A 17,652-nucleotide genomic window follows, 5' to 3' on the forward strand; every position below is an offset into this window, starting at 1 on the left:
GCCCAGGGATAAATCCGACTTGGTCGTGGTGAATAATCCTTTTAATGTACTGTTGGAATGTAGTATTTTGGTGAGAATTTTTGCATCCATGTTCATCAGGGATATTGGTCTGTAATTCTCCGTTTTGATAGGGTCTTTGTCTGGTTTTGGGATCAAGGTAATGGTGGCCTCATAAAATGAATTTGGAAGTTTTCCTCCATTTCTATTTTTTGGAACAGTTTCAGAAGAATAGCTATTAATTCTTCTTTAAATGTTTGGTAGAATTCCCCTGGGAAGCCATCTGGTCCTGGGCTTTTGTTTGTTGGGAGATTTTTGATGACTGCTTCAATTTCCTTAGTGGTTATAGGTCTGTTCAGGTTTTCTATTTCTTCCTGGTTCAGTTTTGGTAGTTGATACATCACTAGGAATGCATCCATTTCTTCCAGATTATCTAATTTGCTGGCATATAGTTGCTCATAATATGTTCTTATAATTGTTTTTATTTCTTTGGTGTTGGTTGTGATCTCTCCTCTTTCATTCATGATTTTATTTATTTGGGTCATTTCTCTTTTCTTTTGATAAGTCTGGCGAGGGGTTTATCAATCTTGTTAATTCTTTCAAAGAACCAGCTCCTAGTTTCGTTGATCTTTTCTACTGTTCTTTTGGTTTCTATTTCACTGATTTCTGCTCTGATCTTTACTTTTTCTCTTCTCCTGCTGGGTTTAGGCTTTATTTGCTGTTCTTTCTCCAGCTCCTTTAGGTGTAGGGTTAGGTTGTGTATTTGAGACCTTTCTTGTTTCTTGAGAAAGGCTTGTATTGCTATATCCTTTCCTCTTAGGACTGCCTTTGCTGCATCCCAAAGATTTTGAACAGTTGTGTTTTCATTTTCATTTGTTTCCATGAATTTTTAAAATTCTTCTTTAATTTCCTGGTTGACCCATTCATTCTTTAGTAGGATGCTCTTTAGCCTCCATGTATTTGAGTTCTTTCCGACTTTACTCTTGTGATTGAGTTCTAGTTTCAAAGCATTGTGATCTGAAATATGCAGGGAATGATCCCAATCTTTTGGTACCGGTTGAGACCTGATTTGTGACCTAGGATGTGATCTATTCTGGAGAATGTTCCATGGGCACTAGAGAAGAATGTGTATTCTCTTGCTTTGGGATGTAATGTTCTGAATATATCTGTGAAGTCCATTCAGTCCAGTGTGTCATTTAAAGTCTTTATTTCCTTGTTGATCTTTTGCTTAGATGATCTGTCCATTTCAGTGAAGGGGGTGTTAAAGTCCCCTACTATTATTGTATTGTTGTTGATGTGTTTCTTTGATTTTATTATTAACTGGCTTATATAATTGGCTGCTCCCATGTTAGGGGCATAGATATTTACAATTGTTAGATCTTCTTGTTGGATAGACCCTTTAAGTAGGATATAGTGTCCTTCCTCATCTCTTATTACAGTCTTTGGTTTAAAATCTAATCTGTCTGATATAAGGATTGCCACCCCAGCTTTCTTTTGGTGTTCATTAGCATAGTAAATGGTTTTCCACCCCCTCACTTTCAATCTGGGGGTGTCTTTGGGTCTAAAATGAGTCTCTTGCAGACAGCATATCGATGGGTCTTGTTTTTTGTATCCAATCTGATAGCCTGTGCCTTTTGATTGGGGCATTTAGCCCATTTACATTCAGGGTAACTATTGAAAGATATGAATTTAGTGCCATTGTATTGCCTGTATGGTGACTGTTACTGTATATTGTCTGTGTTCCTTCCTGGTCTATGTTACTTTTATGCTCTCTCTTTGCTTAGAGGACCCCTTTCAATATTTCTTGTAGGGCTGATTTCATGTTTGCAAATTCCTTTAGTTTTTGTTTGTCCTGGAAGCTTTTTATCTCTCCTTCTATTTTCAGTGACAGCCTAGCTGGATATAGTATTCTTGGCTGCATATTTTTCTCGTTTAGTGCTCTGAATATATCATGCCAGTCCTTTCTGGCCTGCCAGGTCTCTGTGGATAGGTCTGTTGTCACTCTAATGTTTCTACCATTGTAGGTTACAGATCTCTTCTCCTGAGCTGCTTTTAGGATTCTCTCTTTGTCTATGAGACTTGTAGGTTTTACTATTAGATGTCGGGATGTTGACTTATTTTTATTGATTTTGAGGGGTCTCTCTGTGCCTCCTGGATTTTGATGCCTGTTTCCTTCCCCAACTTAGGGAAGTTCTCTGCTATAATTTGCTCCAGTATACTTTCTGCCCCTCTCTTTCTTTCTTCTTCTTCTGGGATCCCAATTATTCTAATATTGTTTTGTCTTATGGTATCACTTATCTCTCGAATTCTGCCCTTGTGATCCAGTAGTTGTTTATCTCTCTTTTTTCTCAGCTTCTTTATTTTCCATCATTTGGTCTTCTATATTACTAATTCTCTCTTCTGCCTTGTTTATCCTAGCAGTTAGAGCCTCCATTTTTGATTACACCTCATTAATAACCTTTTTGATTTCGACTTGGTTGGATTTTAGTTATTTTATTTCTCCAGAAAGGGTTTCTCTAATATCTTCCATGCTTTTTTCAAGCCCAGCTAGTATCTTTAAAATCATCATTCTGAACTCTAGTTCTGACATCTTAGTAATGTCCATACTGATTATGTCCCTGGCAGTCAGTACTGCCTCTTGTTCTTTTTTTTGAGGTGACTTTTTCTGTCTTGTCATTTTGTCCAGAGGAGAATAGATGAATGAGAGAACAAAATGCTAACAGGGTAACAACGACCCCAGAAAAATAAATACTAAACAAATCAGACCTGAAACCAGGGGAAAGGAAAGGGAAAGAAAGAAAAAAGAAGAAAAAAAAAGAAAAAGAAAAGATAAAAACAAACAAACAAAAAAATAGAATATGATCAGATATGATCAGGCTGGTGCACAGATCAATGCCACACACTAGATTTTGGGTGTATTTTGGTCTGTTAGAAGAAAGTGCCTCCCAAAATTTTAGGGAAAGAAAAACTTATATATGTACAGAAATAAGGGTAAATATGACGAAGGGATGGAATATGAGCATAATGATGAAAATTATAAAAGATTTTATAAAAGGAATTGATAAGATAAGAAGTTGGTTGAAAAAAGAAAGAAGAGGATTAAAAAAAAAAAAAAGAGGGCACCTGGGTGGCTCAGTTGGTTAAGTGACTGCCTTCGGCTCGGGTCATGATCCTGGAGTCCTGGGATCGAGTCCCGCGTCGGGCTCCCTGCTCAGCGGGGAGTCTGCTTCTCCCTCTCACCCTACCCCCTCTTGTGTTCTCTCTCTCTCTCTCTCTGTCTCAAATTAAAAAAAAAAATCTTTAAAGCATTTCTTTCAAAAATAAATAAATAAATAAATAAATAAAATTTTTAAAAAAGGGAGAGAATGTGATCAGGCAGGAGACTAGAACAAAGCCATACACTAGAGATTTAGGGTATATTTTGGTCTGTTAGAAGAAACTGTGTTCCAAAATTTTAAAGAGAGAACAACTCATATATATATATATATACCAAAAATAAGATTAACTAATATGAAGGGATGGAAATTGACTCTAAAAATGAAAAATAAAAGATTTTTTAAAAAAGGGATTGATAAGATGTTGGTTGAAAAAGGGAAAAAGAAAAATTAAAAAAAAAAAGAAAGAAAAACAAAGTTAAAAAAAAGTAACTTTGAAAGACTAAAGAATCATGGGGAAAAAAGCCATGAATTCTATGTGCAGTATTCCCCTAGCACTGGAGTTCTGCCGTACTCACTGATTGGTAAACTTGGTCTTGGCTGGCTGTTCTTGCTGATCTTCTGGGGGAGGGGCCTGTTGCTGTGGTTCTCAGATGTCTTTGCCGGAGGCGGAATTGCCCCACCCTTGTAAGTAATCTGCTCGGTTTTGCTCTCTGTAGCTTTTGTTCCCTGCATGCTTTCCCTACAGCTTTGGAGGATGAGAGTGAAAATGGCAGCCTCCCAATCTCCGCCCCAGGGAGCCGAGAACTCGGGGCCCCGCTCCTCAGTGAGCCCCCAGAAGAAAGCAGTTAATCACTCCTGTTTCCCCAGTCTCCACCCGCACTCCGTGCTCACCTGGCCTGTGACTGAGCGTTTCTATCTCTGGCACATGACCCCGTGTGGAGTCTCCAAACCCAGCAGAGTCCTGCAGTGCACTCCTGCCCTGCTCCTCCTGGGGGAGGAAGGGGAGTCTCCCCGGATCTGCCACTTGTTGGGTCCCTGCTGGAAGAGCAGTGGCCCGACTGTGCCACAGATCATGGTTTGTGGCAACCCTGAGCTGAGAGCCTGTTCCTCGGTTCTGTCTCTGCAGCCAGCTTCCCCACTCCGATACCTGGGACCTCTGCCGCACTCAGACACCCCCGGTCTTTCTGTGACCCTGAGGGTCCTGAGACCACACTGTCCCAGCGAGGGTTCCACCCCCTGCTTAGCCACTGGAGTGACGTCCCTCAGCGGAGCCAACTTCTAAAAGTTCCGATTTTGTGCTCCGCTGCTCTATCACTTGGCAGTAGCGGCTGACAGAGGCACCCTCCCCCGCATCTATCTTCCCGAATATCGCCTCGGATTCACTTCTCCCCACAACCTACCTTCCAAAAAGTGGTCGCTTTTCTGTTCAGAGAGTTGCTGCTATTCTTCTCCGATCTCCCGTTGAGTTCGTAGGTGTTCAGAATGGTTTGATCCCTATCCAGCTGAATTCCTGGGACCAGACGAAATTTAGGTCTCCTACTCCTCTGCCATCTTGATCCTCCCCCTATATGGATCAATTTTTAGATAAATTTGTATTTTGGAAATATTAATTGCAAAAAATATGCCTTAGAATAATGAAATAAGGAAATTTAAATACTTGACTTTTTCTTAATTATAGTAGTTGAAATTATTCTTTTGATTAAATGACAAGTTTGAAGGGAGATTAGGAGAGTAGGGAGAAAAAGCACAGTAGAATTTTGGAACAGGAACTCTGTGGGTGAAATGAGATCTCATGAAGAGATACTGGAGTGAAGGACTTTGGACATTATAAAGCATAGTGACATTGGGTAATAGTACAAAACAGGCTTTCTTTGTTCTCTTATAAGGTCTGTACATGAAGGTGGGTTTATCTCATTTACCTTGGTATCCTACTGACAAAACTGACACAGAAAGAGTCCATTCTAGCTTTATTTACTGAAAGCGTTACACTTAAAATTTATAAGCTATTTATTAAAAATCTCCCTATCACCTGTGGTGATGGATGTTAACTGGACTTATTGAGATCATTTCACAATATAAACAAATATGAAATCATTATGTTGTACACCTGAAGCTAACATAATGTTATAAATCAAAAAAGAATCTCCCAAAACATACTTAACAAATCTATAATTACATACATTTAAAATGACATTGCTCAGTGATGTCTGTAAGACTATTATTGACTCTTAAATATCAATATGATAAACCCTTCTTATAATTCAGAATGACCAACTTTTTTTTCTTTATAACCTTGTATAACAGTTGATTTTCTTTTATTAGGGAGCACTCATTTTAAAACCACTTGTGTATTTTCTTCCTTTTTTCTTTTTCATATCTTGGATATAAGCATTTCAGAGCTAAGTTTTGTGATCCATTGCACTATTTTCTCTTTCAATGATTTTATTTTTCTTGATTTAACCTTTTCTCTCTCTTACTTTACTTGATTCTTTTACTTTTCTTCAGAGATCCTCTTAAATTTGTGTCTCTTTAAACTGCTTCAGAATTCTTTCTTCAAATAGGCTGGTCCTAATGCGGATACAGGTTTCTACGTATCAGACTGTGCTTTAGAATACAACTTGGAGGGGCACCTGGGTGGCTCAGTCGTTGAGCGTCTGCCTTCTGTTCAGGTCATGATCCCAGTGTCCTGGGATCGAGCCCCGCGTTGGGCTCCCTGCTCAGCCAGGAGCCTGCTTCTTCCTTTCCCACTCCCCCTGCGTGTGTTTCCTCTCTAGCTGTCTCTCTCTCTATGTCAAATAAATAAATAAATAAATAAATAAATAAATAAATAAATCTTTAAAAAAAATAGAATGCAACTTGGAAATTAAAGTTATATTTTGTGCAATTTTGGAGAAAATTTTTAATTAACTAATTAACTAATTAATTAACTAATTAATTCATACCTCTCCTTCCCCCAAAGATATTAAGTGGCTTTCAGGAAATATATATAATTAAGAAGCATAGTGTTTCTTTCCCAAGACATATTTTGGAATATTAATAGATATCATGACAAAACTACTCCATGTTCAAATTTGTTTAGAATTTTGGTTAAATGAACTTGAATGAGTTTTTTAAAAATTCAGTACTAAGTGACCCTTGGGGATGGCTTGGGGCTATAGTTATTATGCAACATTTCACACATACATTTTAAAAGGAGTCTGTTTTCTTCTTGATAAAACATCTATTAACATATATAAGAACTAGTGTTCTAAGAAATCCAGTTGGAGAGATGCTTAATTAAATAAAAATAAAATCAACAGCAGGAAAAGCAAAATAGAGTAAATTATACCAGAAGGAAAAAAAAAAAAAAAACCCACAATAAAGTCTCACATGATTTAGCTGTAAATTTGTTTTTGACCTTCCTGGAGGTGAAAGCAAAAGAGAAACATGGTTCACTACATAATTCTCACTGTATGGGAAGAAGAAAGAACACAATTTCCTTAGGGGCAGACACACTGCCACTGGATTATGACAAATGTGTTTCAGTGGGATCACATGAGGTTTTTGGGTCTTTTTTTGTAGCCTTCCTAATGTCAACCTTTATGTAGGTGACAGGAGAATAAGCTGGGTAGGTTTTACCAGAACCAGGGGTCCAGTAGTCAGGCTGTTTCATCAGTTATCAGAGGTGAGTTCTTGTGAAGTCAGTTCAAGTGTAGAGCACCAGACAGGAAAGAGGCAGAGTCTGAATGTCAGAAAGATACAGAGAAGTCGCTGGACAATTTCATATAACCACACAGCACCTCCCCCTGGGGTTCCATTTGAAAATAAGCTCATGTGAATCAAAACCAAGTATTATCCATCCATTCATCCATCCATCTTCTACTTATTTAAGGGGATGGTGTATATGTCTTTTAAGGCATCGTTTTAATTTTTGAAAATGAGGGTGGGTTATTTTTTTCATACGTGGTTTATGTTATATGTGTTCCATCTATAAAGTAACCATGAAATAAAACTGTTGACCTAATCACTGAGTTGATAGAATTCTTCATTTGTCTAGGATGTGGGAGTTAGACCACATTCTTGTGGAAAAGATAGCCTTTAGGGAGTCACTTTATGAAAACTGCCAACTTTCTAAGTACTGGGTTGACCAACCCTAATTTTTCCCAACAGAGAACTTGATCACTTGTTCAGTAGTTTATTGATGATATTTGGAAGGATAATTATGTGCTATATTTCTTTATGCCATGAAAATAAATAATTCCTCATCTATCATTCTTTATGAATTATAGCACAGAAGCTCAAATGAAAACCTCAGAAGTTAAATTTTCAACATTAAAAACTATTAGGTTATGATGGGCCTGCACCATCACAAAATAGTTGCGTGGACTTAGGCAATTGCCTGAATCTCTCAGAACCTCAGTGTCTTTATCTGTTAAACAGGAAAAATATTAGTTACATACCTCACAAGGATGTGATGAGGAAAGCATAAGACAATACAAGCAAATTCTTGGGGCCTGGCACATAAAAATCACTCAAGAATTTTCAGATATGATGATGATGATTGGATATTTTATGATGAAGCTTAGATTCATTGGCTACCGTACTACTGTTTTCAAGATTGTATAAACAGCAGACCATTCATTTTTACCCAAATGAGGAAAGATAAGATCAACTCTTCCCTTCTTTTAACTGTTATTTTAAAAGACAGCTGATGACAGAGATAGATCTATACTAAAACAGTTTATTTTCAAAGGTCTCCCTATACCTGACAGCCCCAGAGATTACTGGCATTCAGCAATAAATTTTAAAGTTCAAACTATGTTTCCATTATTTAATGAAGATTTGGTGTTCTTTTTTCCCCCAGAAATTATAGTTTCATTATTTCTGTGTGAACTTCCGTTAAGAATGTCATGTTCTTCTAATCTTAACAGCTGCTTTTAGAATTCATCATCATTGTAGGATTTGGGAAAGTATTGATTGGATTGAAGGAATGGTGGCAGTTTTAGGGTAGTATCTGGGAAATAGAAATAGAAGGCACAATTAGAAAGGAAGGAAACAATGTCTATTATGGCATCAATGCATTTTTCTGTAGACATTTATCAAGAACATAGTTGTCATTTAAAATAATCTTAATATACTTATGTGTTTTCTTGTATATACTAGAGTCATTTGTGGTAGAATAAGCCATTCAAGAAGAGATCAAATTAAATAATTTATTAGAGCAATTGTTTTCATTGTTGATGGCTTATAAATGGAAAGGAAAAAAAACGAATGAAATCATTTTATGTTGAGAAAAGATTCCAAAACAAAATGTCGTGATCATATAACACTTGAAGACTGGATATACCCAGACAATGAAGACCCTGCTCTGCTCTAGGTTAATATTGTTTCTAGAGTTCAGAGAGCACACATTCGATAGAACACAATAATTGACAAAAGACATTTTAGCATATTGTATATGTGATTGTGTTTGTACTAACATCAACCCCATCTATGCCAAATGGCACATCAACATTTCAGAAAGAGATACTATACTATACTATACTACACTACAGTTTCTAGTTACTTCAAAGTTTGAAGTATGTCCCACAAAATGTCTCATTAGTTGATATAGCTACTTGATGATAATTTCTAAATTAAAAATCTAGTAAAAATAAAAAATTCCAACAACGTGAAAAAAAACCAATTCTAATATAAAACCATGGCAGTGATTATGAGTAAACATTGTGAATATGTGTTCACAATAGGGCATTTCATAGCTACTTATTTGTTCTGAAGAATTTTATTAAAAGTAGTAATTAATCAACCCTTATTTAGTGTTCGCATTTCATTAAGAGCAGGGCTGGTTAGTGCTATTGTTTTATATAGACCAAGACACATTATTTGGTGAAAGCCTAATTTACCTGACTTCATTGATCTTTTCCTTTCTTTTAAAATTTTCAAATGGAATCTCAAGTGAATAAATTAGTAAATTTATCATTTTCTCTATAATACTGTCATAAGGACAGTTTGATAAAATAGCTCATTATAGTCAATGATGTGAAATATGAGTTTCATCAGCATATTTTCATCAAATGCAGCCACAGAAATTAGTTTGCTATTATCAAGGACTGTGGAATGCAAAAATAAAATTAAGCATGCTATTATACTGGTTAAATTTTGGGATTGACCCAAGTGAATTAAAAAAAAAAACAACTTCTAGTGACAAAATCAAAGAAATCACCCAAAATTAATTGACAAGTGATAATGCTAGTCATGTAATGACTATGTTTGAAATAAGTTGTCATCCTCTTCAAAGGTAGCTTTCAGGTCTACTTTTTTTAATGCAGTCATAGTGCTAACATGTGATTTTTAAGCTTTCTTTTGGTAAAGCAAGTAAAATCCTATATATAATGACTGCTTGTTATCTATAACTGTTGTTTTTGAGAATTCAGCAATTGGCAGTTCTTATTATATCTATATTTTAAATCCTCATTTTGCTTAAAATGGGACATTTAAGAAGTAATGGATACATCTTCTTGATTTTGATTGGTTTATGGTGAATGTACATACATCCATTAAATGCAGATATTAGAACATTTCACTCCTGTAAATATCTATATTCATTAACTATTGTTATAAAAATGCACATAACCAATCACCACAAAAAGTAGTGGCATACAAAAATAAGCATTTATTTAGCTCATGTGCCTGTGGGTTGATGGGGCTGGATATTCTTCACTGGGGTGGCTGGCTGGGGGAGTCAGCTCCAGGGACTTCTCATACTTCTCTTGGAATCAGCAGGTTTTCTGGGCATATTCCTCTTATAGCAATGGTAGAAACACAAGAGAACAAGTGAGAACATCTGAGGCCTTTTAAGGTCTATGTTCAGAAATGGCCCATGATCTTTTCCAAAATATTGGTCAAAGTCAAATGGCCAAACCCAAAGTCAAGGGATGGGGCAATATGCTTTACTATTTGAATGGGATAAACTGCAGAATCATATGGCAAAGAGCATGGATACAGGGAAGGGTGAAGAATCTGGGCTGGGGATGAGATTTACCATAACATCTATTTCATTAAGGTAATGCTAAACACATTAAGTCAAACCATGAAGAGGATAAAGAAGATAAAAGGAGAAAAAGTTGCTATGACTGTCTAGCTTTTTTCACAAAATCATTCAAGTGTGGGGATGTCCAACCATCCCATTATAATTTAAATTCCTAGTGTGTCATAACTATGTATGAATCAATGGTAGGTGTTAAAAAATAAAATGATTTCTATACTATTTTGTGGAAAGTTAGAATATTTAGGTAGATTCATAAATAAAAATATATGTATGTTCTTTTGATTATACCAGAGGGAAACTCAGATATTATTATTTGATTTAATTTTTCAATTTAAAGGTTTCAACAAAAATGTTTTATTTCTGTTGACTCTTTTTTCTTGACTTTGTAACTGAACTATAAAAGTCACAGTGCCTAAAGTATCATAGCCCCTTTAACCCAGCTCAAATGTACATTATGACAGATGAGCTCGAACAAATTTTGTTTTGAAGTAGGTAGAGAATAGATCATAAATAGCAGTGAATTGGAAACTTTTATAGAAACATTTTGTAATTTAGTGAGCAGGAAATCTGAAGTCTCAAGCATCTGGAATCATGTCATATTTGGAAATAAAAAAAGATTGTTCTGTTCTTTCTATGTAAAAGCTAAAGAAGTGGTGAAAAGAGAGCAGAAAAATAAGTCAGAAGAGGGAAAGATAGTAGAGGAATCAAGGGGACAGAGCATGGGAAGTACAAAGTAAACAGCAGAAGAATCCTGAGAGTTAGAGATTCAGGGATTATGTGAAGTTTTCTGATAGCAGAGAAAGGGAAGTTAGTATTAAAATGTCAGAAAGTAGAAAAGTCAAAATCTAATTTACATTTTAGTATATGGTAATGGTAACATGTGTCATTTTAAAACCACTTTGGCCATGGGACAGCACAGTAGACTGGAATAGGGAATGTTTTATGAAAAGGACAGCTAAGTGTCACTGGACACCATTGTTTTTAGGTGGGGCTCCTCTGAAGATGCATAAGCTTGTATAATTGGACTCTGAGAAGGCTTTTTGTCTGAAGTAGTGTGACAAAGTAAGTCACAACAAAATAGAAGAATGGAGCCTATATAACAGTGTAAAGTTGAACACATATGAGTAACAGTGATGGTAATATTTCAGTTTATATCACAGGATATCATCTTTCTTCCTGGAAACACAAAAGGTGTAAATACAAGAATGTTGTGCTAACCTTAACAGAGAAAGTATACATCTGAATGTGACTGAAAACTAAAAATAAAGGGAAACATTGGCAGATCTATAAAATATTGACTGACCTGTATGAATGATCAGCCTCAGAAAGATCAGCCTTACAGATTCTTTGTGAAATCCAAGGTAACTACAACAGTATAGTATATAGTGATTAATAAGAGTGTGGACTTTGGAACTAAAGAGAACGGAGTTTGAGTACTGTTATTTTCTACCCAGCACGAGTGACATTGGGTCAGTTATTCAAACACCCTTTGTCTCAGTTCCTTCATCTCTAAAAGAAGGATAATAATATCAACTTTATAGTCTTGTGAAAATAAAATGAGTGTCTAATGAAAGCACTATTTCTTGGTTATGGAATAAGAACTCAACAAATGTTAGCTATCATTATTACTATTACCAAGCATTCAGCTAATACAAAGGACCTAGGTTTAAAACTGTGCATTTCTCATTCTTAGAGAAAAGATCAAAGTGAAAAGAGCTCTCCGTCTGGCTTATTGTTAATTATAGTATTAAATGACTTTGTTAGAAAAAAAGAATGCTCATCAATCTGCCATATGCTTTCTCAAAAGACTAGCTTTAGGTTCTAAAGTCAGAAGTCACTTGAGAAGGCTACAAACAGCTAGTGTCAAGAATTAGTACATAAGGAAACCATGAAAAAGTTCTATGGTTTTTTCTTACCCTGAAAACAACTTAGTCCTTGAATGGCAATCCAGAACAAATAAATGAAGGCTAATTTAACAATCATTTCCAACTTCACCAGGGCATGTGGGTCTACATAGCATCGACTGTTTTTAATATGGCCTTATTTTTGTAAGAGAAAACATTTTGAAGACTGGAAAATTTATTTCACCTGGAGCATTTGAGGTCAGAGTGTATTTAATTGCTTATTATTCAGAAGCTAATACCTGGATGGAGTAATACATTAAAAAAAACTTACTGTTTCTGTCACTACTAAAGAGTATTATTTTTATTGCTAGACATTGTAGTATTTAAAGGCACCTAATGAGAGCAGTGATATTTTGAACATTGTCCTGATTGTACTTTATTATTTCAATCCATTGGATGATCCTGTTGTTATTCAGGATGACATATAATTACAAAATAAATAGCATAAGGAATTTTATCTCTTGCTACAGTATTATAGAGATCTCAGACTCTCCACAGGCAAATTTAAATGTTGCCTGTGTCTAGATCCTCTTAACAAGTAATAAGGCTTTTTGACAGTTATGACTTCATATTGTTTCTAATGACACCTTCGCAAGTTTGTAGGCCTTGAAATAAGATGTTATCATATTCTTCAAGTTCAATTTCTTTTTTTTAAAATTTTTTATTGTTATGTTAATCACCGTACAGACAGAAGATAAGGAGTTGATCCCATTTACAATTGCACCCAAAACCATAAGATACCTAGGAATAAATCTAACCAAAGAGGCAAAGAATCTGTACTCAGAAAACTATAAAATACTCATGAAAGAAATTGAGGAAGACACAAAGAAATGGAAAAATGTTCCATGCTCATGGATTGGAAGAACAAATATTGTGAAGATGTCAATGCTACCTAGAGCAATCTACACATTCAATGCAATCCCCATCAAAATACCAACCACTTTTTTCAAAGAAATGGAACAAATAATCCTAAAATTTGTATGGAACCGGAAAAGACCTTGAATAGCCAGAGGAATGTTGAAAAAGAAAAGCAAAGCTGGCGGCATCACAATTCCGGACTTCCAGCTCTATTATAAAGCTGTCATCATCAAGACAGTATGGTACGGGCACAAAAACAGACACATAGATCAATGGAACAGAATAGAGAGCCCAGAAATGGACCCTCAACTCTATGGTCAACTAATCTTCAACAAAGCAGGAAAGAATGTCCAATGGAAAAAAGACAGTCCCTTCAACAAATGGTGTTGGGAAAATTGGATAGCCACATGCAGAAGAATGAAACTGGACCATTTCCTTACACCACACACAAAAATAGACTCCAAATGGTTGAAAGACCTCAATGGGAGACAGGAGTCCATCAAAATCCTAAAGGAGAACACAGGCAGTAACCTCTTCGACCTCAGCCGCAGCAACTTCTTCCTAGAAACATCACCAAAGGCAAGGGAAGCAAGGGCAAAAATGAACTATTGGGACTTCATCAAGATAAAAAGCTTTTGCACAGCAAAAGAAACAGTCCACAAAACCAAAAGACAACTGACAGAATAGGAGAAGATATTTGCAAATGACAGATCAGATAAAGGGCTAGTATCCAAAATCTATAAAGAACTTATCAAACTCAACACCCAAAGAACAAATGATCCAATCAAGAAATGGGCAGAAGACATGAACGGACACTTCTGCAAAGAAGACATCCAAATGGCCAACAGACACATGAAAAAGTGCTCAACATCACTCGGCATCAGGGAAATCCAAATCAAAACCTCAATGAGATACCACCTCACACCAGTCAGGATGGCTAAAATTAAGAAGTCAGGAAAAGACAGATGTTGGCGGGGATGCGGAGAAAGGGGAACCCTTCTACACTGTTGGTGGGAATGCAAGCTGGTGCAACCACTCTGGAAAACAGTATGGAGGTTCCTCAAAAAGTTGAAAATAGAGCTACCATACGACACAGCAATTGCACTACTGGGTATTTACCCCAAAGATACAAATGTAGGGATCCGAAGGGGTACGTGCACCCCGATGTTTATAGCAGCAATGTCCACAATAGCCAAACTGTGGAAAGAGCCAAGATGTCCATCGACAGATGAATGGATAAAGAAGATGTGGTATATATATACAATGGAATATTATGCAGCCATCAAAAGGAATGATATCTTACCATTTGCAACAACGTGGATGGAACTGGAGGGTGTTATGCTTAGCGAAATAAGTCAATCAGAGAAAGACGTGTATCATATGACCTCACTGATATGAGGAATTCTTAATCTCAGGAAACAAACTGAGGGTTGCTGGAGTGGTGGGGTGGGTGGGAGGGATGGTGTGGCTGGGTGATAGACATTGGGGAGGGTATGTGCTATGGTGAGCACTGTGAATTGTGCAAGACTGTTGAATCACAGATCTGTACCTCTGAAACAAATAATGCAATATATGTTAAGAAAAAAGAAGAAGAAGATAGCAGGAGGGGAAGAATGAAGGGGGGAAATCAGAGGGCGAGACGAACCGTGAGAGACTATGGACTCTGAAAATCAAGTCCAATTTCTTGACATACTGACATATCCTTCTGATTGAAGCTAGTAAACACAATTCCAGAGGGATTACAAAGATAAGGAATGAGGTACTCTATTGAATGCACACCCTCTTGTTATCATCCCTTGTTCTAGCTGTTGTTATGGTGATCAGTTCCCAGAAGGTTGTTGTTGTTTTTTTTTTTTTGGTGAACTTCAGGCAGATGCAATCAGAAAGCATCTCATCCCAAGCCAAAGTCCCACACTTCTCACTTTCTGCTCCAGGATGGCATGGGACACCTGTCAAATCATGTCAGCAATCAGACATATCAAGTGGGGCTGAGGAAACCCCATTGGGCCATCCTTGACCAATGAAGGATGGGAGTTAATAAATCTTTTTCTCCCTTTTGTCACTTATGAACCAGGTACTATTTTTTTAATCCCCATTTTTCAGATGAAGAAACTGAGGCATAAAAAGGTTAAGTGATTTGATTAAGGTCACTTATCTAATAAGTGACCAGACAGTCTAGTTGCAGTTTGTGACCCTAACCACTCCACTCCACTCTCTCTTGTTTCATTAGCAGAACTATTCTTGATCCTCTTTATTATTTCACAAATGCATGAAATTAGAAAATTTGGGGAGCTCTCACTCTTTGCCAGGTGACTTCTCTCTGCAAATGCCTAAAAAGGAATGCTGCTCTCCTGAGCCACATATAACTATGGAAAAGAAATCTCAGAAATCACTCCTGAAAAACAACAAGACTAGCTTTTGAACAGAGGGTTGCCCAGAACAGTCATTTCCATTATCAAGAATCCTCGGGCACCTGGGTGGCTCAGTTGGTTAAGCGACTGCCTTCGGCTCAGGTCATGATCCGGGAGTCCTGGGATCGAGTCCCGCATCGGGCTCCCTGCTCGGCAGGGAGTCTGCTTCTCCCTCTGACCCTCCTCCCTCTCATGCTCTCTGTCTCTCATTCTCTCTCTCTCAAATAAATAAATAAAATCTTAAAAAAAAAAAAATGTTTAAAAAAAAAAAAAAGAATCCTCTTCACATAAGGATTATTTCTTACCTTTCCCTTAATCACATCTTCCAAAAGCACGAGTATGTGCACACTTGCTTGTGCTCATGTGCAAGTGTGCACATGCACACGTGCACATACCCACACACTCATAGAATTAATATGAATCCATTTTAGCACTTAAAGCTGTGGAGAAGTCTGCAGTTAGCTTGTTTCTCTTTCCTTGTGGAAAAGTTCTATCTACAAAGAAGTTTGTGGAATTCTTTCTTCAATTTTATTTTTATGTATTGTATATATTTAGAGTGCATGCTTGTGAATGCGAATGGTGGGGGGGGGGAGGGGCAGAGGGAGAGGGAGAGGGAATCTCAAGCAGGCTCCATTCCCACCCTGAGATCATGACCTGAGCCGAAATAAAGAGTCAGAGGCCACTGACTGAGCCACCCAGGTGCCCCTTTGTTTAATTTTGAAATGTAAAAAGTTTACCAGGATATATCTTGAAGTTTTTCAATCTTTATTAACTTCTTTTTTCCTGGAACATTTTGTTTTTTTTCAATATATTTATGTCCTGCCTCTTATAACAATTTTCTTATGAAACATTTTCTCCCTTTTCTTTAGGCATAACATTGATCTGTGTATTAGATTTCTAATGTCTATCTTCTGCCTATCATCTTGGCTCTATGTGTAGTTGTGTTTCTCTAAAATCTGTTTTCCATGTCATTGATTAAGCTTTCTGAAGTACAAAGTCTATTCTCTACTGCTTGTAGTTTATTTTTAAGTTTGGCAGCACCATTATTTTATTTTCTCCTTAATTATCCTTTTCCTTAATTATCCTTCTCTTAGCATTGCCAGATCTTGTTTTATCTAATTCTGGTGTTCTTTTTTTCCCCCAATTTTCCTATTTTATAAAGCACATGTTTTCTTTAATATATTTGTAAATTTGAAGTAATTTTACTCTAAAAAATCCTTTTGCATCCTGAAATTAGTCTTCCCAAGTGCTCTCTTTACCTATTTTTTAATTTCTGTGTTTCTTTTCTTCTGTCCCAAAAATTTTGTGCAAGTCCCAAGCTTTTTTTTTTATTGGTTCATCTTTGAATGAAGCTGTAACTGATGCTATCATTTTGTTTGTTTGTTTGTTGGGTCCTCTGCTTAGAACATGAGCTGGATGGCTGGGAAATAGCCTAGCATATATCCTCTGCTTATATTTTCATGATCTGAGAAAGACAGATTGGTGTGAAAGGCCACAACCTAAGAATTTTGTTTCCTTAATTTGTTGTAACTCCTGCCTAATGGGTCGGATAATTTGGTGTGTCCTGTTGTGATGGTATCTTAGGAGGATTGTTGTTTTGAATACAGATGATCTTCCTTTTCTCAGTAAGCTACGCTCTTTGGTAATTTTGGAATTAAAATGATGGTTGGCAAAGGACTGACTTATTTTCTTGGTTGGAATGCTTCCTCCTTGGTGCAGGCAACCTGATTCCTAGTTGAAAATTGGGCCGTCATCAAGGCCATATTTTTCGGTGTAGGAAGCAGATTTGGAGAGTATGGATGTATATATGTAGAGAGATAGATGTCTAACTTCCTTCACTGCTGATCTGTGGAGAGAAAACTAGAGTAAGAGAAGTCTTCCTACATTTTTGTATCCTGCTTATTGTTTGGATTGTGTATTCTTGGAGTGAAAGTTTCAGTGGAAACCTGGAGGACATTCTCCACTTTCTTCTTGCAATGCTGTATGGTACTCTTAAATTGGGAGATGATGGGTTTGTTCTGTTAGCTGTACTCAACTTAGTCTACATGATATCTAACTAATAATATTCCCTGTGGTTTATGTATAAGGTTGGTCATTTCTGGTGTCAGTAGAGATCATTTGATTTAACATTTTCATTACTGTGGTTCATTTTATTGGACATTAGGAAAGGCTTTAAATAAATGTGTTTGCTCCAACATACTTCTTGTAAAGCAGTTATGATACACTTAAAAAGATTTATTTTATTTTTTAAAAGATTTAATTAATTTTATTTTATTTTTTAATTTAAATTCAATTAA

The 17,652-nt window shown here is 36.5% G+C and overlaps 1 long non-coding RNA gene across 1 annotated transcript in view; it reads left to right on the top strand.

Annotated features, from left to right (window-relative positions):
- LOC118542128 (uncharacterized) overlaps positions 1-17,652 on the top strand; it is a 199,677-nt gene that overhangs the window by 84,615 nt on the left and 97,410 nt on the right. The window lies entirely within an intron of this gene.

Source organism: Halichoerus grypus, chromosome 1 (genome assembly GCF_964656455.1).
Source record: "Halichoerus grypus chromosome 1, mHalGry1.hap1.1, whole genome shotgun sequence".
Lineage (NCBI taxonomy): Eukaryota > Metazoa > Chordata > Mammalia > Carnivora > Phocidae > Halichoerus > Halichoerus grypus.